This window comes from Lucilia sericata, unplaced genomic scaffold, assembly GCF_015586225.1.
Source record: "Lucilia sericata isolate MDLA Ls3-8-SP2 unplaced genomic scaffold, ASM1558622v1 Contig000032F_arrow, whole genome shotgun sequence".
Classification (NCBI taxonomy): domain Eukaryota; kingdom Metazoa; phylum Arthropoda; class Insecta; order Diptera; family Calliphoridae; genus Lucilia; species Lucilia sericata.
In genome coordinates, this window is record NW_023994070.1 from 503,889 (window position 1) to 528,211 (window position 24,323).

General features: G+C 30.9%; 1 protein-coding gene across 4 annotated transcripts in view; it reads left to right on the forward strand.

Annotated features, from left to right (window-relative positions):
- LOC119611996 (flightin) overlaps window positions 1-24,323 on the forward strand; it is a 149,292-nt gene that overhangs the window by 19,734 nt on the left and 105,235 nt on the right. For 2 of the 4 annotated variants that reach the window (XM_037967723.1, XM_037967716.1), the window contains exon 1: window positions 21,371-21,438. The exons of the other annotated variants lie outside the window; for them this stretch is intronic. The gene's annotated coding sequence lies outside the window, so the exon portion shown is untranslated. Of the gene's footprint in view, window positions 1-21,370; window positions 21,439-24,323 lie in introns of those variants that run through there. 4 annotated transcript variants of the gene reach the window in all.

Sequence of the window (24,323 nt, forward strand, 5' to 3'; positions counted from 1 at the left end):
AACAATTTGTTTATATTAAAGGTATGTGATCATAAACTCCGAATTAGGTACATATCTGCTGATCATCCGGGATCTGTCCATGATTCTTTAGTGTGGAATATCAGCGATTTAAAACAACACTTGAGAGAGTGTTATGAAAACGGTGAAAGGAACACTTTGTTGTTAGGTAAATATAATAAAATAAAAAAATCTGAGTATTTATCGTTTATTTAATTAGGAGATGCTGGGTATCCCTTGGAAAAATATTTGATAACTCCATTCAGATCAGCTGGGGAATGAACTCCTGAAAGTCGATTTAACAATATCCATTCAAGAACTAGGAATGTAGTCAAAAGAACTATTGGGGTACTTAAGAATAGATTTCGATGTATACTTGGAGCAAGGCAATTACATTACTCTCCAGAATTATGTGGAAAAATTACTGTTTGTTTGTGCAGCTCTGCACAACATTTGTATTAGTTATAAAATGGAAAATCCTGAAGTAGATATACTATCGGCTAATACAGTAGACATAAATTCTGAGATTTATGATGACAGTAGTAGCTTAACCATAAGAACAACAATAATGCAATCATTAAATATATAACTCCTTTTATTTGACTTATTAAATTCAGTTCCTTCAGGTATTTAGTACATATAACATAAAAATAATAAAAATAAATATAAAAAATAATAAAAATATATTAAAAAATTAAATTAAACTATTTTTTAATTCATCTAATTCAATGCGCATTTTTTTATTTCTATTTCTTCTTTTCGAAGTTTTAAGAGATTATTTCTATATTCGTTTTTCTTCTTTAACTCTTCTTTTAAAAGTTTAAGCTTTTCTTCTTTCAATTTTCCACTTCGGTGAGGATATTTTCATAAGTATTTATTTTCTTTTGAGTTTTGCGCTGGATTCCAAACGCAGGTCGGTGATTAAAAATTGTTTTCAATTGTAATAAATTGCTTGCTGCCTCTTCAGTTGCTGATAACACAAACTGTTTGTAAGGTCCTCCACCTGTAGCATGACACTCATTTTTGTTGTGGGTTAATTTCTTTTTTAATTTAAATTTGTAGTCCGCCCACACCTTCATCCAACCTTCGCCAGTACGTACTGGAGGACCCAAAATGTTAAGTTTCTCTGCAATTTTTTTCCATTCTTCCTTAACATTTACATACTTTTTTTATGCCACAATTAAATACTCTAGCCAAATTTGGATTTTGTTCCAGAAGCTCCACCATCTTTTCAAATTGTCTGGAATTGGTAATTTTAATTCTACAAATAATTGAAGTTTGATTATTTCCCGAAAATACTTAATAAAAACTATAATTCATTTATAAAAAATACTTACATTTTATTTGAATCCATTTTATTAAATTTTTTTTATAATCTCGTAAACAAAAACTATGACGACAATTTTTGCAATAATTGACGAAAAAAAACGACTCTCGTGATAGCAAAAATTGTAACAGAATTTGCAACAGAGTCGCATTTTTGTCATTTTCGTCAATCATAATTCCATTAAATAGAAACGACTGTTTTACGACTCATAATCTCCACGACAACGACACTCGCAATAAGGCTGATCATTTTATATATACGGCCATAGTAACATTTTTTGGTAAAAAAAGTTTGTTGTTGTAGTACACACCCTAGAACGATGAAATCTACAAAAAAATGTATGCCACAGTGTTTACTTTTACTAATATATTAGTCAGCATTTGCCGCAAAATACACATTTTTATCACTCGTCATACTGAAAATATTTAAACTTTTTCAGATTTAAATAACATTGCTACTAAATATTGCCGTTACACTGCAATCTCTAGCAGCACGAATGAACAGTATTAATCTCTTGTTTGTTGTACAAGAAAAAAATATATTTTTGTGCTATAGCAGCGCACACTCAAATCTGTTAAACTAATATGGCTATTGATGATATTTTTATTTGCGCTGAGTTTTTCCTAGCAGCAATTAAATTTTGTTTTGCAACTTCTAGCTGCAAATTTATTTATTGTTTTTTTTTATATTTTATTTTATGAATAAACAGTTATACCAGTGTTACCACAATCTCTAATTAAGGATAATTATCATGGTAAAAATATCAATGTAGTGTCATTCTCTCTTTTTGTCGCCATATTAACCATCTGACGTTTGCTGGTATTTTAATAAATCGTGCTACCACATTTACTTCGAAAATCCCATTTTCTTTTTGTTTATTTTTTAATCAAAATCAAAAAATAAAATTCAATTTAAACTAAACTAAAAATCAAAATGTACAAATGTAATAAAAAAATTCAATAAAAATTTAAATAAATATACAAAAAATTCAATCAAAACTATAAACTTCCTGTTAAGTCCTATATCAAATTGAATGTCTGTTGCTGTCCGTATCAAGCAATTGCAATTAGTGCTCCATCCGGTCCAAGAATACACGGTTTTCTTCAAGTGAAAAAATTTAACATTCACGAAATCTTTAAGTACTTTGCTTCCAGTTTATTGTCTAATATGGACACCATTATTACATGTTAATATTCGAGGGAATGAGTGACATCATTAAGCAGTACTGGAATAGTAGATTGGATTGCAAAATATAAAAGGCCTTAGGGACAGAACTTGATATGAAGGCTACCAAGATACTTATAGGACTGGGTAAACGCATTCCAAGGATTCTGATAGGCATGCTAACGGGTATTAATTAGAGTCATCGAGCATATAATTTGCCACTATCCTAGGACACAGAATATTAGGCTGAAATGGCTGGGGAATAGGGTCCATAACAAACATGAAGAAATTGCGGGATTTAACCCCAGCAGTCTACTGCTTTTATCATTCGACTGGAGATTATCTCACTTTTCTTCAATTAGGGAATTGACTCGGTAAATTTTCTGGGTTGAAACGCAATGAGAATGGACCAGTTTCAATTCATCATTCCTTTTTATATATTTTATATCATTCTTGTTTTCTTTTAGTGTTCTTGTTTCTCTGTCTTTGGATCTTTAGTCTCTTTGAAGAAAATTACAATGAACGTTATGGTCTCCGAGTGGATGTTGTCCTTTTTATGGCACATAAACCTTCTTAACCTAAACCTAAGGACACAATTATACATTGCTTCAAAACCCTTTCAAATGATAATCTACATTGTATACAATTTAAATAACAAACTAAAACAATACCTTTTTTAATCGGGACAGCTCGACAACAGTTACCACTGGACCTAAATTATTTTGAAAATTATTAACATAAATTCCACAATCACAACACAAATTTCTTAGAAACTATTTTTCCCTTTTTCATATGTGGCAACGATGTTCTATTTATTTACAAAATACGAAATTCAAAAAATACCAGCAAACTTCAAAAAGTTTTTTTGAGAGAGAGGAATGACACTACCTTCATATTTTTATCATGATAATTATTTTTCGCAACATAAAAAATAGTTTGTAAAATATACATAGTGGCACCTCCCATATGAATTAAATATAGAAATCGTTTTTCTCGGAAACTATTAGAGTCAGAATTATTATTAGGGGCTTGGAAACTCCATATGAATTAAATAAATATGTATATGTTACTGAAAATATGGCTACCCCATAGAACACAACTCAAATTAAAAGCGTTCTTTAGATGTTTTTATTATTTTGTTCTAATGAATAAACATTTTTGAGCAATGTAGTTGTAAGATAATATGCTTATACTTATATATACTTAACAATTTTATAACCAAATGATAGTTTTAAATATTTTTTGTTGTAGAAATTAATAAATTTATAATCACCTTGTACAAAACAGGGTGAACACACATAATTAAAATATTTTTCGTTGAATTCCAATGAGCTTACTTTACAAATTATTCAAATCACACTGTTAAAATGTGGAAGATTATTATATAATTTTTTTTTTTTTTTTTTTTTGAAGAAATGTAGTTAATATTATTTTGTAATACATTAAGGAAAAAACAAACAAATATCAAGGTAGTATTTTCTGTATTATATCATACAGAAACTATGAGAATATTTAAACTATATTTTAATAATTAATATGTCAATCAGTACAGGATATTATAGGTGGAATATCACCGATATATGGATGATAATAAATATACATATTAATATCGACATACATACATATGTACATACATACATGCATACATACATACATACATACATACATACATACATACATACATACATACATACATACATACATACATACATACATACATACATACATACATACATACATACATACATACATACATACATACATACATACATACATACATACATACATACATACATACATACATATGTTTATTTACAAATTGCAGCATCAATATTGCCAAAAAATAATAAATAAAACTACAACTGGCAGTAGCAAAACCAAAATAAAGTTACATTGCTGCTAGGAAAAACTAAACGCAAACAAAAATAACATCAATACTCGCCATATTAGTTTAACAAATTTGAGTGTGCGCTGCTGACGCACAAAAATATATTTGTGTTGGCCTGCAATTATGTCTGCCTACAAACACGAGTTGCAATTTTTATATTAATACGAATAAATATGACTGCAATTTTTTGTAGCAAAGTGATACAAAAATTATAAATTTTCATATTTATTTTATAGTCATATACAAGAGAGGTGGTGCTAGTGCTGCATATTTAAACGCTGGTTATAAACATATACATTTGAGTTAAGATAATAAATCAGTTTGGCTGTTATTTCATTCGTGGGCGTAGAAAAATCAATGAGATCGTATAGGCCGTTGACTTCTAAGCATATTCTTCGGACAGGATCAAAATTTATAAAATTTGACCTATTGAATTCTATATAATGGAACATAAGACCTAAGTGGTCTATTTGGAACATTAATGCGGATATTCGAAAGAAGGAATTGGGAGTTCATTTTTCCATGTAATAAGTTTAATAAAAATGTGACATTAGAAACCATTCTTCTACTTTTTAATGTTGGAATCTTAATAAGCGCAAGCCGATTACGATATGGAGGTAGGTTTGTGTCAGGATTCCACCTGAGATTTCGGAGGCAAAGAATGAGATTTTGTTTTTGCACGGATTCAAGTTTTCTAATGTATACGTTGTACTGAGAATCTCAGATTTCGGATGCGTATTCAAGAATGGGTCTAACTAATGTTGTAAATAGACGTTTTGTCACATAAGGATCATTAAATTTCCTTTGCCCAACGTTTTATGAAACTTAGGACACCAGTTGCCTTGTTGACAGTCATAATAATATGAGAATTAAAATTGATACTTCGATCAAAATTAACCCCTAAATCTATGACTGATTCAACAGATTTTAATTTGACGCCGCCAATGTAGTAGTCAGTTATGAACGGAGAATACCTTGCGAAGGACATGTGATAACATTTTCTAAAATTTAATTCCATTAAATTGACTAAGCACCAATTATGAAATTTGATCAGGTCGGATTGGAGATGTGTAGAGTTGATTTTGTCGTTTAATGAGCAAAAAATTTTCACATCATCTGCATACATAAGGATTTTACTATGTTCTATGGAATTAGGGAGATCGTTGATAAATAGCAGGAATAGAAGAGGACCAAGGTGACTTCCTTGTGGGACTCCGGAAATAACATTAATGTTCTTAGATTTGGAATTGTTAAAGATAACACATTGTCTCCTATTTAGAAGGTAGGAGCGAATCCAATTTACTTATCGCATAATATTTCGGAGTTATGTGTATTATTATTTAGCCAAGTCTCAGTTAACACCAATACCTGGAATTCAAAGTCGTAACTATTGCGAAAAAAGTCTTGGAGTTTTGTATTAATACCATTAACATTCTGATAAACGATATTAAGATCATGATTTTGATTTAGTTTTTTGAAATTTGTCTTGTAGCAGAAGGAAGTCGTGCAACGTTTTCTTCGCAATAAATAAATTCACGAACCAGTGCGTTTATGAGCCAAAATTTCGGATTAACAATTTGATCGAATAATTCAGCTGGAACAATTATTTTGAAAGATGCCCTCTTTGTGGAGTTTATTTTATAGACAAGTACATCAGGAAGTGAATTCTTGAATTCCGTTTTTATGTAATACTTTATGTCCTCTACTGTAGTGTCATAGTAGATCCGAGTTGCATAAATTGTTTTCCTGGGTGGAATAGTACGAAGTTCTTTAGGAGGATTTTCGTTAAGTTAAGGTACATCACATGGGGGAGCACCCAAAACCTGATTGTCCTCTGGAAGAAATGTATAATTAGGTGCAGCAACATTGTGTTCAGCTGATATTGTGGATATTGTTGGCGAAACAATTATTGGTGAGGATTCACCGGAATTAACGCCAAATTGGATTGAAGGTATTGCGAGTGTATTAGAGTTTGCATTTGAGGATGGATGAGAAATTAAAGGAATAATTGGGGATTTATCCAATGTCCTTTTACGTTTTGGAGAAGATGGATTCTGAACCATACTAATATTCTCCAAATTAGGATAGTTTGTGAATAATTCACCAAATTTCTGGAATTTATCTTGCAGAGATATAAAAACTTTACAAATTTTTGCAAATTCACCTTTAAAACTTTTGAAAAAATTATAAAATTCAACATTAAGGTTTTTACACTGTTAACAAGCCCATTGAATCAGCATCACGTGCCCTTAGGCCACTACATTTCAAGTGATAATTTCCGAGGCATAACCAACAAAAAACCATACGTTCACTCCCAGAGATATTACAATCCATTATAATAAAAAATTAATTAACAAAAATATGTTCGTCAGGTAGTAAGTAGCTACTCGACAACAGATGGCGGTGGTAAATGGAAACTAGTCAATACACGAACCAACTAGTGTTGTATTGGAAAGCAGTATGATTTATAATGGATAATATATCACACAGTTGAGTTGTTTTACACAAGATATTTAACTTTGTTATAAGTAAACAAAGAGGAATAAGAAAAAAGTAGAATGACAACAGATGTTGTTAGTGTTGTTGTAATTTATGTGAATATTAATTTAAATAAATTTATAATGATATTAAGTGATTTTCAGAAGTAAAATTCCGTATAACGATTTATATATACAAAATACACATTTATGTCGAATTTTATCCCGATGACTTTGATTGTCAATGTGCGTTTAAGTAATTTTCGGAAATGATCCGTATATGGGAGTTGTGACCAATTATGGACCGATCAGAAAAAATTTCGTATAATGATTTATATGAAAAAAAAAAAAACAAGTTAGAGTGTTATATTCGGCTGTGCCGAATCTTAAATACCCCCCACCAGCAAGCTACTTGTTATTAAAACTCGTTTAACTATCTAATTTTTAGATAACTTGACAAAATTTTTGTTGCAAACATTTTAATATAATGATTTATCTATACACATACATACTCATGTAGAATTTTATCTGGATATAATCATTTAATATTGAATTAAGTGGTATTAAGTGATTTTCAGAAGTAAAATTCCGTATAATGATTTATATATACAAAATACACATTTATGTCGAATTTTATCCCGATGGCTTTGATTGTCAATGTGCGTTTAAGTAATTTTCGGAAATGATCCGTATATGGGAGTTAAGACCAATTATGACCGATCAAGAAAAAATTATATGCAAAAAAAAAATCAAGTCGAATATTACTCCAATAGATTTCTTATATATGATATTAATAAAATATGTGCGTTTAAGTGATTTTCGGAAGTGGGTTTATATGGGAGCTACGACTAATAATGAACCGATCCGAAAAGAAATTTGGTAGAATGATTTGTATGTACACAAAAAATATTCAGCTCGAATTTATCAATGAAATATGTGCGTTTAGGTGATTTTTGGAAGTGGACCTTATATGGGAGCTATGACCAATTGTGGATCGACTGAGATCTACGTTGGTAGTATGATTTCAATTCATATTATATTTGTATGTACACAATTTTGTGTTGTACCGATATATTTAAGGAAGTTTTTAACGATAAACTAATTTCCGGGAATATACACCTTTGTATGGGGGCTATGGGAAATATTGGATCAATTGTTATGAGTTTGAACATACTGATCCCTGGCACAAAAAATAATGTGTGACCAAACTCATTGAAATATCTTTGGTAGTTTCTTTGAAAACTACTTAAGAATTTGGAAAAAACGTTATTTTTTCGTGGCGAACCGATTTTACTGATTTGCAATACCAAACAAACTGTACCGGATAATAAGGAATGTTTTGGGTGAATTTCGGGAATTTATATTGCTTCGTTTTAACATGAGCGTGTTTTACACAGACAGACAGACAGCCGGACGGATGGACGGACATAGCTATACCTACCTACCTACACAAAAAATATTCAGCTCGAATTTATCAATGAAATATGTGCGTTTAGGTGATTTTTGGAAGTGGACCTTATATGGGAGCTATGACCAATTGTGGATCGACTGAGATCTACGTTGGTAGTATGATTTCAATTCATATTATATTTGTATGTACACAATTTTGTGTTGTACCGATATATTTAAGGAAGTTTTTAACGATAAACTAATTTCCGGGAATATACACCTTTGTATGGGGGCTATGGGAAATATTGGATCAATTGTTATGAGTTTGAACATACTGATCCCTGGCACAAAAAATAATGTGTGACCAAACTCATTGAAATATCTTTGGTAGTTTCTTTGAAAACTACTTAAGAATTTGGAAAAAACGTTATTTTTTCGTGGCGAACCGATTTTACTGATTTGCAATACCAAACAAACTGTACCGGATAATAAGGAATGTTTTGGGTGAATTTCGGGAATTTATATTGCTTCGTTTTAACGTGAACGTGTTTTACACAGACAGACAGACAGCCGGACGGATGGACGGACATAGCTATATCGACTCAGAATTTGTAAAAAAAATTGCAAGTTTTTGTTTATAAACAAAGATTAGTAATGCCCTTTTGCTGAAATCTCAATCGCTAACAAAACACCAAAAAGACAAACAATTGAAACTATGATTTTTCTTATAAATAAATGGATATTTAAAGCTAACAAAACGTATATAATATTATTACAAATAAATATATTATTGTTTTAAAACTTTATGTTACAAACATATTAGTAAAATAAAACTTTACACAAATATTTGTTATTATTTTTCACAACAAACAAAATCTTTTATAAACTAATTTATGATAAATAAAATTGAAATAAATCTAAGTACAAATATTTTTTTAATATTAGTGTGTTATTAATTTATATATTTCTTTCAAAACATGTAAAATTTACCAAGTTTTAGTTTTCTTTGATTTGTTTACATGTTCATATATCAACCATATGTTGTGAATATACATATGTTGGATATTTTTAACTGGGGAAAAAATATCCAGTAAAATCAAAAAATTCTCTATCTAAGAACTGTTGTTGTTGTTGTAACAGCTAAAACTATACAATAATCTAGTTGGGGGGTTCTACATCAATGCCCAGGCCTAAAAATTGGGCTACTTCAACTGGATGCGTCAATAAATTCATTGGACAGAGTGAAGTAGGGTTGGCTGAGCAGTTGAATATGTGGTGGGTATCATGAGGACCCTGACCACATGCAGGACATTCGTTGCAGACGGCACGGTCTATACGTGACCAGTAGGCATTGAGCCTATTGCTCCATTCCGATTTTAGTTGTGCCAGAACTACTCTTGTTTTCCGCGGCAGGTTTTCTTTCGTGTCTGCTATGGGCGGTGGGCGACCTCCAAGTACGACATTCATGCGGTATCCTGCGACCGCGGAATTTATGGCGTGTCTATGAATGTCGTTCAAAGCTGCCGAATACGAGGACTGTTCCAGTGGATCCTGCACGATGCCAAGGTTTAGGTTACTTCCTTCGTCCAGGTGGTAAAAAGTGTTGTTGACGACTTCGCTGGTGATAATTGCATGTTACGCGCAATGATGAACTGATGTATTTCTTGGAGATAACCATTCACCAGAACGCATAATTCATCAATGTTGTGGCCCGTCGCCATGATTGTACAGTCGTCCGCATATAAAATCACTTCCACGCCTTGTGGAGGTGCGGGGAGCTTAGAGAGGTAGAAGTTAAACAAAAGTGGCGATAGTACTCCACCTTGAGGTACGCCTTGTTTAACATTGAACTTCAAGATATTGGTCTCTGGAGTTAGAATCGAGAGAAAGAGCTCTATACTACACGGTATTATGAATGATGAAATCAATGCCCCCACCGTTACTTCTGGTGCGGTCTTTTCGGAGAATGTTGGATCCGTTACAACTTTGCAGACTGGAATTGTTCGTCAGTTTCGTCTCCTGGACTGCAGCGACCACGATGTTGTTGTGCTGCATATATCGGCTTATCTCGAAAATTTTGTTTTGGAGGCCCGAATAATTCGGGTCATTCCGGTACGTAGAACCGGCTGTCGGGGAATGACGAACTGTCATTTTTATCGCTCTCTTACTCTCTCGTTGCAAGTTTTCAAAAGCACGCGAACGGAATCCAGTAACAATTGTTGCAAATTGTTACAAATTATCGAGTACGCGAAGAGACCTAATATAAAATTTCGTTCAAATAACTTTTCAACCCTCCAACAAATTGACCTTTTAATTGACCAATTAATTTAATAAAATTTAATTAATTGGTGAATAAATAGTGTTTAAATTTAAAGAATGAATGAAATGAATTCTTTAAAGTATTTTTTCCATACATGGGCCAAATCAGAAATCGGACTTTATTCAATTTGGAAAATAATTACTACCCAGCAAAAATAAAACGAAGTTCTTCCAAAAGAATAACATTTTTCTGTAGTGATGTTAACTGAAGTTATATTTTTGGTCTTTTGAATTTTGAAGTTATATTTTTGGTCTTATATTTGTATGAGTTAAAAATATTATTTTTGGGCTTTTGTTTTAAATGTGTCTATTTTTCTTATTAGTGATAATATTATATTTCAATTCCAAATAACTTTCAAAAAATAACATAAAAATTACTTCTTGAGAATGACTTCAAAAACAGTGAAATTGAAAAATAACATCAAAGAATATACCTCCTATGTGTTAAATTCATTAAATTCATTTTAGTACTAGGATAAACAATGTTGAAAATCGTAAAAATCGGATCATAAGTTTTTACAAACAAAATTATATTAAAGTTGTGTATTACGTCTTTATTTCCATTTTCACACAGCTATAAAATGTTGAAAATCGTAAAAATCGGATCACAAATTTTTACAAACAAAATTATATTAAAGGTGTGTATTACGTTTTTATTTCCATTTTCACACAGCTATAAATTACGTTATATATTACGATGAATTTAAATCCATCGTTAAAATTTGATGATTTACCTGTTTCTGGTGGTGGGTATTTAAGATTCGGCGTAGCCGAATATAACACTCTAACTTGTTCACTATTTCTTCTTCATTTTTTAAATAAAATAATGCAGATCAATGATTTTGTCCGACATATAGATTTTGATACTACGATAAACAATGTTGAAAATCGTAAAAATCGGATCACACGTTTTTACAAATAAAATATGTACATCTTTATTTCCATTTTCACACAGATACAAATTATGTTAAATATTTATTATTGTTTAACATTTCGTTAGCTTAGTACGCAAACGTAACAAGTCCACTTTTTATAGAAATTGAGATTTTGATGCAGAATGGTAATATAACTTGAAATACACATGATATAATCAAAAAAATTACATTTTTTATACTCTAAACATGTACTTTTGATCCGGTATGCAAACGTGCTAAGTCCCCAAAACAATAAAAATATACAAAGAAAAAAAGTCCTTACAATTTGCTATTATAAACGCAATTATTAGTCATGTAAAAAGAAAGGATCAAATAAAGTCCGATGTCCGCCATTCTTTACTACATATTTTTTCAATACAAAAAAATAACTTGCTCCAAATTTGATCACGATTACTAGCTTCTCAACATGTTTATTTCTGTTTAATCTCTTTTTCGAGCAGCCGTATCGAAAATATTATACACTTCGTCCAAAGGACACAGCAAAATATTTGTATGAAATTATACCAAATTATCTTCAAAATAGAAGCTGTACGTAAGGAAAAAGTTATATGAAAATGTGCTAAGTCCTGCAAAAAATAAAAATTCAGAAAAAGAAAACGTACTAAGTCCTAAAAAACCGCCATAAATATTCAACAGCATTATTTTTAAATTGTTTTACTACCGATATTAAAAAAAGGAGAAATCTAAGAAAAAACTACGTTTACAGATTTTGAAAATATGAAATACAAGAGAAGTAATGAAGTTTTTTGCTTCTCCTGTAAAATTTTCAAAAGAGGACTTGTTACGTTTGCGTACTAAGCTAACAATTTGTTAAATTTAGTACATTATGTAACAACAGTCTTTTAAGTGCTAGTTACGTTTTACATGGTATAGTTTAAGGCGTAATGAAAATGAAGGATACATATAATGGTGGAGGGTATTTAAGATTCGACACAGCCGAATATAGCACTCAAACTTGTTTTCAATAAATTCGAGATATTTATACCCTTCACCATCGAGAGAATGGTATATATAAGTTTGTCATTCCGTTTGTAATTTCTATAATATAATTTTCCGACCCCATAAAGTATATATATTCTCGATCCCTATAGGTAGCGGAGTTGATTAACTCTTTCACGTATGCGAGACACCGGTGTCCCAAGATTTTTTACATTTTTCTCGATTTAGAGCCTAATTTCGTGTTCACAGCTACAGTAAATTGTTATTTCCATAGAAAAATACGTTATCTTTTAGAATTTGATGTCACTACATGCTAAAAAGGATAATATCCTGCGATATCCTTTAAAAACACTTTTTCCATTTTTGATCAATAATTATCGATATACGTCAAAATAAAGTGTGTGGTGAAGTTATATCCATAAAAGGTCATCGGGTTTGGTTTTGTGCGTGAAAGTGTTAAGCTATGTCCGTCTGTCTGTCTGTGTTTGTTGAAATCAGTTTTTAGAAGACCGCAGATATCGGCGAGATCCGAATCTTCCGTAATTCTTAAGACATGCTTTCGTGAAGATCGCTATATAAAATCAGCAAAATCGGTCAATAAATACCGGAGATATGAGCAAAAATCTGAAAATTTCATATAAAATTGAGATTTTTTATTCATGCTCAAACAGAAACTGTAAACTACAACGACAAAACACATAATCATACGGTACATTTTTTTATTGTTTATAAAAACAAAGCTGAGCAAAGAAAAATTAAATGTAGTATGTAGAGCTCGGATGAGGTGAGAACACATAAATGGGGACTGTTTGGTACTTTTTCGTTTTATAAAAGGTACTTTTTGAATTTTTATAATATTGACCCTCGAAACGTGAAATTTAGCACGCAGGGCTTTGATTAGGCGAGAACCTATAAAAGGGCACTTTTTGATACATTTTCGTTCGACAAAAGGTACTTTTTGAATTTTCTATTGAACCTAGAAACATGAAATTAAATATGTATGTAGAGCCCGGATTAAGTGAGAACACATAAAGGGGGACTTTTTGGTACTTCGTTCTACAAAAGGTACTTTTTGAATTTTCTATAATATTGAACCTAGAATCATGAAATTAAGCATGTAGAAGGAGTTTTAATGCGGTCAAATGGCCAATTTTCCCGAACGTTATTAAGATTTTAATGTAATCTATGAAAAATTTTAATAATCTAATAGTTTACCAGATATGCGAAATTTTGTATTTAATTCATATAAGAGATGCCAAGCCATCCATTGAAAGTCCGCCCGTTATTCTCTAAATGTTCACATGAATGACAAAGTTCTTCATGTACAATTTTAAGATTCTAGTTCTTATAGTTTCTCAGATATACAAATTTTTCTGTTTAAGGAAAGTCCGCCTTTTTTCTCCAAAATATTCAGATGAATATTAAAGTTCTTCTTGCAAAATTTGAAGAATCTAGATAAACCAAATTTTGTATTTAATTCATATGGGAGGTGGCAAGCACCCCATTGAAAGTCCGCTCGTTATTATCTAAATGTTTAGATGAATGTCAAAGTTCTTCATGTAAAATTTGAAGATTCTAGTCCTAATAGTTTCTCAGATATACGAATTTTTCTATTTAATTCATATGGGCGCTCCAAGCCCTTCCAGATGAAAGTCCGCCCTTTTTTCTCCAAAAGGTTCTGATGAATATTAAAGTTCTTCGTGCAAAATTTGAAGAATATAGTTCTATTAGTTTTAATTCATATGGGAGGTGCCAAGCCCCCATTGAAAGTCCACCCGTTATTCTCAAAATGTTCATATGAATATCTGGGGGCTCCAAGCCTCCATGTTAAAGTTCTTCGTGCAAAATTTAAGATTCTAATTTTAAGATTCTAATTGTAATAGTTTCCAAGATAAACGAATTTTTCTATTTAATTTATATGGGAGGAGCAGCCCTCTGCTGCTAGTCCGCCTACTTTATGTCCTAAATAATCATATTGACACTAAAGTGGCTCCGATAAAATTTGAGGACTCTAACTGTTATATTATCACAGATATACTGATTTAATATTTTCTTAATAGGGGCGTGGCTCCTCGCCCAATTCAAATTTCAAAACAAAAAGTAGCCTATAACCTCTTCCAGACATGGAGGATATGGACATTAATATATCATAAGAAAACAAACCTACACAGATCTGAAGATATTATTGATTCGTTAGGTGTATGGATGTAGTCATAGGAGGGATAAATGTATGTCCAGCACTACCATTATTGGTTTAAATGACAACTTTTTACTAATTTCCTGATTGTCTGAAATTGTAAATCTCCATTTTTTATGCATAATATTTCTTACTTAGGTCTGTTTTTATATACACAAATGGAAAACAAGGTTTAAAATTTTGTATCTAAAAATTTTTAAAATGTGAATCACAATAAAAAATAAAAAAAACATAAAATTTTGTACTAAAAAATTTAATTTTTTGAAACCGGTTAAACGAGACTCAAAAACTGGATAACCCGGTTAACCGAAAATCAATGTTTAAAACAAGTTAGAGTGCTATATTCGGCTGAGCCGAATCTTAAATACCCTCCACCAGCTACTTTTATATTAATACTTTTCTAATTGATCAAATATTTGTAGAAATAAATTTTCTCATGTCTTAAATAGAAAAATCCCAAGATTTAGAAAACTTAAATCTATTACAATTCCAACATTTATTGAACATTACAAACGCCATTTTCTTTTATATTTTTATAGCGCTTAGCAATATTTAGTAATTTGCAGTATGCATGTGTGTGAAAGATTTAAGGATTTTCAAAATACATATGTATATATAATTTTGTTCTACACAAAATGATAATGCAACTAGTTAAATACGGTTAAAGCGCTTTTAGGTGCGGGACCTAGTATGGGAGATATGACCAAATTTAGACCGATCGTAAAAAATTCTTTAAGCAAAATTTCTGTACATAAAAGATATATTTCTGTCAAATTTTGTATCTATATCGTAATTTAGTAATAAGTAATGTGTGTTTAACTGATTTTCTGAAGGGAACCTTGTATGGGACCGACCGCACCCATGTTATGAACCGATCGTGAAAAAATCTTGAAATAGAATTTTTGTATACAAAACTAATATTTGAGCCAAATTTTGTATCAATAGCTTTATTTGGTAATGAGAAATGTGCGTTTAAGAGATTTTCGTAAAAGGACCTTGTATGGGAGCTATGACCAATTATGGACCGATCGTAAAACAATTTTATAGTGTAATTTATGTATATAAGAGCAATATTTGTGATAAATGTATGGATATCAATATTTGGTAATGAGTTATGTGCGTTTAAGTGATTTTCGGGAGGGAACCTTGTATGGGAGCTATGACCAAGGATGGACCGATCGTGAAAAAATTTTGAAATAGCATTTATGTGTACAAAAATAGTATTTATGTAAAAGAATAGTATTTAATTATATCACTATCACTTTAAGTGTTTTTCTGAAAGGGACCTTGTATAGCAGCTATGATCAATTATGGACCGATAGAAAAAACAATTTCACAGTAATATTTCTTTGTATATGAGCAATACTTCTACCAAACTTTATATGGATATCTGAATTTAGTAATGAGTTATGTGCATTTAAGTGATTTTCGGGAGGGGAGCTTGTATGGGAGCTATGACCAGTTATGGACCGATCGGAATTTCTCAGTAATATTTTTGTGCATATGAGCAATACTTCTACCAAACTTTATATGGATATCTGAATTTAGTAATGGACCTTGTATGGGAACTATGACCAATTATGGACCGATCGGAAAAACTTTCACAGTAATATTTCTATGCATATAAGTAATACTTGTACCAAATTTTATATGGATATCTTAAGTGATTTTCTTTGTATATGAGCAATACTTCTACCAAACTTTATATGGATATCTTAATTTAGTAATGAGTTATGTGCGTTTAAGTGATTTTCGGGAGGGGACCTTGTATGGGAGCTATGACCAGTTATGGACCGATCGGAATTTCTCAGTAATATTTTTGTGCATATAAGCAATACTTGTACCAAATTTTATATGGATATCTTAATTTAGTAATGAGTTATGCGCGTTTAAGTGATTTTCGGGAAGGGACCTTGTATGGGAGCTATGACCAATTATGGACCGTTGGGAAAAAAAATTCACAGTAATATTTCTTTGCATATAAGTAATATTTGTACCAAATTTTATATGGATATCTTAAGTGATTTTCGGGAGGGCACCTTGTATGGGAGCAATGACCAATTATGGATCGCTCGGAAAAAAATTTCACAGTAATATTTCTTTGCATATAAGTAATACTTGTACCTAATTTTATATGAATATCTTAATTTAGTAATGAGTTATGCGCGTTTAAGTGATTTTCGGGAGGGGACCTTGTATGGGAGCTATGTCCAATTATGGACTGATCCAGAAATTTTTTTCTCTGGATGAATTCTATTCACACAAGATTTTAATTTGTAAAATTTTGTGATGATATCGACATTGTGACGGAAGTTATTAACAAAAAACCCATTTTCCGGGAATATGTACTTTTGTATGGGAGGTATATGAAATTGTCGACCGATTCTGGCAATTTTCAGCAGGGATCAAGCTCTTGTGTAGAAATGAATGTATGGTGATTTTCATGGAATTGTCTTGCATAATTTTCGAGAAAATTACATCAAAATGTGTAAAAAATGCTTATTTTTTTCGAGGTTGTTTTAAATTTTGATTCATAACTTTTCCCGGTGTGAACCGAGAACATTTTGGGTGATTTTGGTTAAACTCTATTGCTTCGTTTTATCGTGAGCGTGTTTTACACAGACAGACGGACATAGCTAAATCGACTCAGATGAATATTTCTTGGTGTTACACACGGAATGACAAAGTTATATATACCCTTGCGAAAAACCGAAATATGAAATAAAAACCGGGTTTTCGGTTAACTGGTTTATAAACTCTAGTTATGTTTAACCCTTTCACGCACAAACTAAACCCCTGAACTTTTTATGGATATGACTTCACTACACACATTATTTTGACGTATATTTATCATTTTTGATGGAAAATGGAAAAAGTGTTTTCGAAGGATTTCGCAGGATATTATCCTTTTTAGCATGTAGTGCCCATGATATTCTATGAAATAACTTGGTGTTCTTTGGAAATAACCCTTTACGGTAGCTGTGAACTCAATATTACTATCTAAATCGAAAAAAATGTAAAAAAAATCTTGGGAGACCGTTGTCCCGTACAAGTGAAGGAGTTAAGTCCTAAATCCCCTGGTGATATTTCAAAAATTTTAAAATTTGTTTAACAAAGTTTAAAAATACTGAAAGTGGAGTTTTGAATGTAAAGAATTATTTTTTTTTATCATAGTTCAGAATAGGTTCACGTTATCTTCGAGATATATTTTATGTAATAAAATATTTTTATTGGAATATTTTTCAAAATAAGTTAAATTTTTTCCACATTCTCTAATCATCTGCTCTGAAACACGTTAATGACCTGGGGAATTTTTAATAACTTTTAAATTTTTCAACCAATTTTTGTGTTTTATATCTTTTTGAAATACTTAATCTATGTACATTATGATTCTTTAACAATAATATGTAAAAATATTTATCAACAATATCAATATTTATCACATAATATCAAAATATAAGAAGTATGCTCCTACCGCGACCATGTCACGTTTTTGGGGATAAAAGCTGTTGTAACTCTGACTCAAAGTAACTAGAATTTTGTATACATATAAATAATACAAATTTTGAAGAACAATATTAGTTTGTTTTGAGATACTGAGCTTGTTTCTATTATTTACTGTTCTGGTGTTATAGCTTCATATGTGAGCTTTTAGGTCACAAATTTGGATTTTTTCAAACTTTGAGCGACAAGCGGCATAAAAGCTATATTTCTGTCAAATTTTGTATCTATATCGTAATTTAGTAATAAGTAATGTGTGTTTAACTGATTTTCTGAAGGGAACCTTGTATGGGACCGACCGCACCCATGTTATGAACCGATCGTGAAAAAATCTTGAAATAGAATTTTTGTATACAAAACTAATATTTGAGCCAAATTTTGTATCAATAGCTTTATTTGGTAATGAGTAATGTGCGTTTAAGTGATTTTCTGGAGGGGACCTAGTATGGGAGCTATGACCAAATATGGACCGATCGTAAAACAATTTTATAGTGTAATTTATGTATATAAGAGCAATATTTGTGCTAAATGTATGGATATCAATATTTGGTAATGAGTTATGTGCGTTTAAGTGATTTTCGGGAGGGAACCTTGTATGGGAGATATGACCAAGGATGGACCGATCGTGAAAAAATTTTGAAATAGCATTTATGTGTACAAAAATAGTATTTATGTAAAAGAATAGTATTTAATTATATCACTATTTGATAATGAGTAACTTTAAGTGTTTTTCTGAAAGGGACCTTGTATAGCAGCTATGATCAATTATGGACCGATAGAAAAAACAATTTCACAGTAATATTTCTTTGTATATGAGCAATACTTCTACCAAACTTTATATGGATATCTGAATTTAGTAATGAGTTATGTGCGTTTAAGTGATTTTCGGGAGGGGAGCTTGTATGGGAGCTATGACCAGTTATGGACCGATCGGAATTTCTCAGTAATATTTTTGTGCATATGAGCAATACTTCTACCAAACTTTATATGGATATCTGAATTTAGTAATGGACCTTGTATGGGAACTATGACCAATTATGGACCGATCGGAAAAACTTTCACAGTAATATTTCTATGCATATAAGTAATACTTGTACCAAATTTTATATGGATATCTTAAGTGATTTTCTTTGTATATGAGCAATACTTCTACCAAACTTTATATGGATATCTTAATTTAGTAATGAGTTATGTGCGTTTAAGTGATTTTCGGGAGGGGACCTTGTATGGGAGCTATGACCAGTTATGGACCGATCGGAATTTCTCAGTAATATTTTTGTGCATATAAGCAATACTTGTACCAAATTTTATATGGATATCTTAATTTAGTAATGAGTTATGCGCGTTTAAGTGATTTTCGGGAAGGGACCTTGTATGGGAGCTATGACCAATTATGGACCGTTGGGAAAAAAAATTCACAGTAATATTTCTTTGCATATAAGTAATATTTGTACCAAATTTTATATGGATATCTTAAGTGATTTTCGGGATGGGACCTTGTATGGGAGCTATGACCAATTATGGACTGATCCAGAAATTTTTTTCTCTGGATGAATTCTATTCACACAAGATTTTAATTTGTGAAATTTTGTGATGATATCGACATTGTGACGGAAGTTATTAACAAAAAACCCATTTTCCGGGAATATGTACTTTTGTATGGGAGGTATATGAAATTGTCGACCGATTCTGGCAATTTTCAGCAGGGATCAAGCTCTTGTGTAGAAATGAATGTATGGTGATTTTCATGGAATTGTCTTGCATAATTTTCGAGAAAATTACATCAGAATGTGTAAAAAATGCTTATTTTTTTTCGAGGTTGTTTTAAATTTTGATTCATAACTTTTCCCGGTGTGAACCGAGAACATTTTGGGTGATTTTGGTTAAACTCTATTGCTTCGTTTTATCGTGAGCGTGTTTTACACAGACAGACGGACATAGCTAAATCGACTCAGATGAATATTTCTTGGTGTTACACACGGAATGACAAAGTTATATATACCCTTGCGAAAAACCGAAATATGAAATAAAAACCGGGTTTTCGGTTAACTGTTTTATAAACTCTAGTTATGTTTAACCCTTTCACGCACAAACTAAACCCCTGAACTTTTTATGGATATGACTTCACTACACACATTATTTTGACGTATATTTATCATTTTTGATGGAAAATGGAAAAGTGTTTTCGAAGGATTTCGCAGGATATTATCCTTTTTAGCATGTAGTGCCCATGATATTCTATGAAATAACTTGGTGTTCTTTGGAAATAACCCTTTACGGTAGCTGTGAACTCAAAATTACTATCTAAATCGAAAAAAATGTAAAAAAAATCTTGGGAGACCGTTGTCCCGTACAAGTGAAGGAGTTAAGTCCTAAATCCCCCGGTGATATTTCAAAAATTTTAAAATTTGTTTAACAAAGTTTAAAAATACTGAAAGTGGAGTTTTGAATGTAAAGAATTATTTTTTTTATCATAATTCAGAATAGGTTCACGTTATCTTCGAGATATATTTTATGTAATAAAATATTTTTATTGGAATATTTTTCAAAATAAGTTAAATTTTTTCCACATTCTCTAATCATCTGCTCTGAAACACGTTAATGACCTGGGGAATTTTTAATAACTTTTAAATTTTTCAACCAATTTTTGTGTTTTATATCTTTTTGAAATACTTAATCTATGTACAATATGATTCTTTAACAATAATATGTAAAAATATTTATCAACAATATCAATATTTATCACATAATATCAAAATATAAGAAGTATGCTCCTACCGCGACCATGTCACGTTTTTGGGGATAAAAGCTGTTGTAACTCTGACTCAAAGTAACTAGAATTTTGTATACATATAAATAATACAAATTTTGAAGAACAATATTAGTTTGTTTTGAGATACTGAGCTTGTTTCTATTATTTACTGTTCTGGTGTTATAGCTTCATATGTGAGCTTTTAGGTCACAAATTTGGATTTTTTCAAACTTTGAGCGACAAGCGGCTCGTGTTAACGTCGTTTAATCGAGTTCAAATTTCGGCTATCTCAATATCTGGAAAGGGGAATCTTTTTGCGGGGTTTAGACGAACAAGATTCCAATGTCGACTTTTTTGTGGACACTCTAGTGTATATGTACTTTTTCTAGGTACTATGTAAATTGTATAAACATACCGCATAGGTGTTAATAAAGAGTTTAACCATGACTATGTAATAGTATAAGTGCATAACATGGGTTCTATATTCTTTAGATTTAGTCTTTTTTATACTTCTCTTCAAATAAGACGTTCGTTGGAGTAAATAATAAAAGAGGTGACTTTATTTATTATATGATATATTTATACTAATTCAAATTTCTTACTTAAACTTCATACCCTACACAACTTTAGTGGGGAGGGTATATTGGGTTTATGCTGATGTTTGTAACGCACAATAATATTGGTCCTACACTCATCTTAAAGTATACCAATTGGAATCATTTTCTGAGTTCATTTATATCCGTCCGTCTGTCCGGCCCCCCATCTGTCAGGAACGATGACTGAAATGGTTAAGATCGGTTAATTATTTCACCTAGCCCCATACAACTGAACTCCCGAATTGTGACCAAACTACTGGTCACAATTTTGAAGATAATTCAATAAAATTTGGTATATGATTTGCTATTGCTTCAGGGACGAAGTCCTATGAAAATGGTTTAAGTCGGTCCATAATTTCACCAAGCCCCCATACAACTGGACCTCCTGAATATGGCTTTTGAGCTCACAATTATGTTTAATATACTCGTATCTCGACAAAAAGCGGTACATCTAAGTTTCATACTTGCCTTGATGACCGTTCCGAATTTTTTAATAGTAGGGCCTCACTTGACCCTAGCCCTCATATAAAGACCCTTCAGAAAATTAGTTAAATATCCTCAATTCGCTTAATAAGGCTAATGTAGAGATGAAATTCAAGAAAAATACTTTTATGTAAACGTAGATGTATCCACCAAATTTTATGAGGATCGGTCCACATTTTCAGCCCCGATATAAATCCTCTTTCAGAAAATTAGTTTTTCACCAATAAACTGCTTAAATATATCGGAGGCAAGGTTCAATTTGAATTAAACGCTTTATTATGAAAAATAAATCTTACTTTATTCACATATTTGAGATAGGGTATTATATGGTCTGCTACTTCCGACTATAATTTCTTACTTGTTTAATATATGTATGTATTAGGCTTCGTTTCAAACAACAAAATGTTTCCCCATTTTATGATAGCATGCCTTTTTAGGTACACTTTAATACATCAAATAAAAAATTTTAAGACTATTTTTTAAGACATGGAATATAATTGATAAAATGGATTTTTTGATAAAATCGGGTTTTGACACTTTTTTTCAGTTTTTTTTTGGGGAACAAATATACATTGGGTATAACCCTCCAATTTTGACAAAAATGTTACCATGTCTTTTGGTCAACAAAATGTATAGTTTTGGAGTTATAGACCATTCAGCTCTATTGGTCAAGAACTGCCGGGCTTAGAGGGGGTCAATTTCCTTGAAGGGCTTAGTAGTCCCATAATGGGATGCGAGTGGGACATCCATCAAAAATTTATTTTTTAACTCAAGAATATTTTTTTTTTTTTCAATATTTGTCACTTAATTTTCCCCTATTTTTTAAAAATGAACGTTTTTGTTGTATTTTTTACTCAAAAAGAAAGCTTAGACCATTTCCTTTAAGAGCTTTGTGGTCACTTAGTGGATGCAAGGGGCATATGTGAAAAAAAATAATATTTTAACTCAAAAACTTAGCTTTTGGAGTTAAAATATTTTTTATATATATGTATATCCCACTCGCATCACACTAAGTAATCACAAACCTCTTAAATGGTCTAAGCTTTTGGTGGATAATTTTCTAAAAGTATAAAAAGATATCGAAAGATGAATTCATCCAAATTTTATAAGAACAATGCTTTATGTTCGTGGTTTGAGAGGTCTACCTATGTATATAAGATTTGAAAAAGTGCTGTCTTACGTGGCACTCTAATGAGTAGTCAAATACATATGTATGTATTTCATGGGTTTTTAGATTTGAGCTGCATTTAAAAAAAGGCAACCGAATTTATATCAAATAATTATTTGATGGTATATTTAACTTTAACAATAAATTTTTTATTTTTGATTCGCTTTGTATGGAAAAAATGAGTGATTACGGATCTTTATTATTTTCTCGAATTGAGAGTTATTTAAAGTAAATTTTTAAAGAGCTATATAAATATAAATTGTAAGGTTAGATAAAAATCGAATTTTTGTGAAATATATATTATTTTCCCTATTCTGCATACAAATGTGGCATCGCAGACATTCAGTCAAGATCTGATGTATCAAGAATAGTTTTCCGGAGGAAAATTTAAGGGATGGAAGTATTAGGTTAAGGATCTACAAACATTTAAGAGTTTTCAAATAAAAATAAATTTTTGATTAAAAATTTAACTAAATAATAATTCTCATATACTATAAGAAGTATATGTATATCATGATCTTTAGCGTTATAAATATAACAAGAAGTGGATAAGATCACAACAGGCCCGAAATTAGTGGTGTAGGTGTATTTATACGGATTTGTTGTACCTTCCACGATAAAACTATTGTCGTGCAAAATTTCATGAAGGAAAAATCCAGATCAAAAAGTTGATTCCAAAAATATACTGAATGTTGCCAAATTTCTTTGCCATGTTTTTTTTATATTTAACCTAGAAATCCAATCAATATCATATTTTATCTTTTTTAACTTCTGATAAGGAGATTTTTATGTAAAACGGTTTAGTAGTTATGTAGTGAAATATATATATATATATATATATATAGTTTTTGTTTTTTAACATAACATAACGAAAAATTATAGAATAATACCCTTATTATATAACTTTTCGTTCGTTTCTGTAAATGTACAGAAACAAAAGCGTAAACATGAATATTTTGTATTCTGTAATAATAGTTGTGTTTTGTTGCTAAGGTTCAAAGGCGATTTCATATAAATTTAAAATTTATAGACGTTAGGAGTTAACGTGTAAAATTATACAAGTTAATTTTAACGTCGATAAAAGTGCTACCAATTTAAAAATAAAAATACAAATATTAGTTTAGAACAAATTAAAAAATAATTTGTTCGAAATTTTAAAAAAGTTTGATGTGGTAAAATATTTTAAATTTT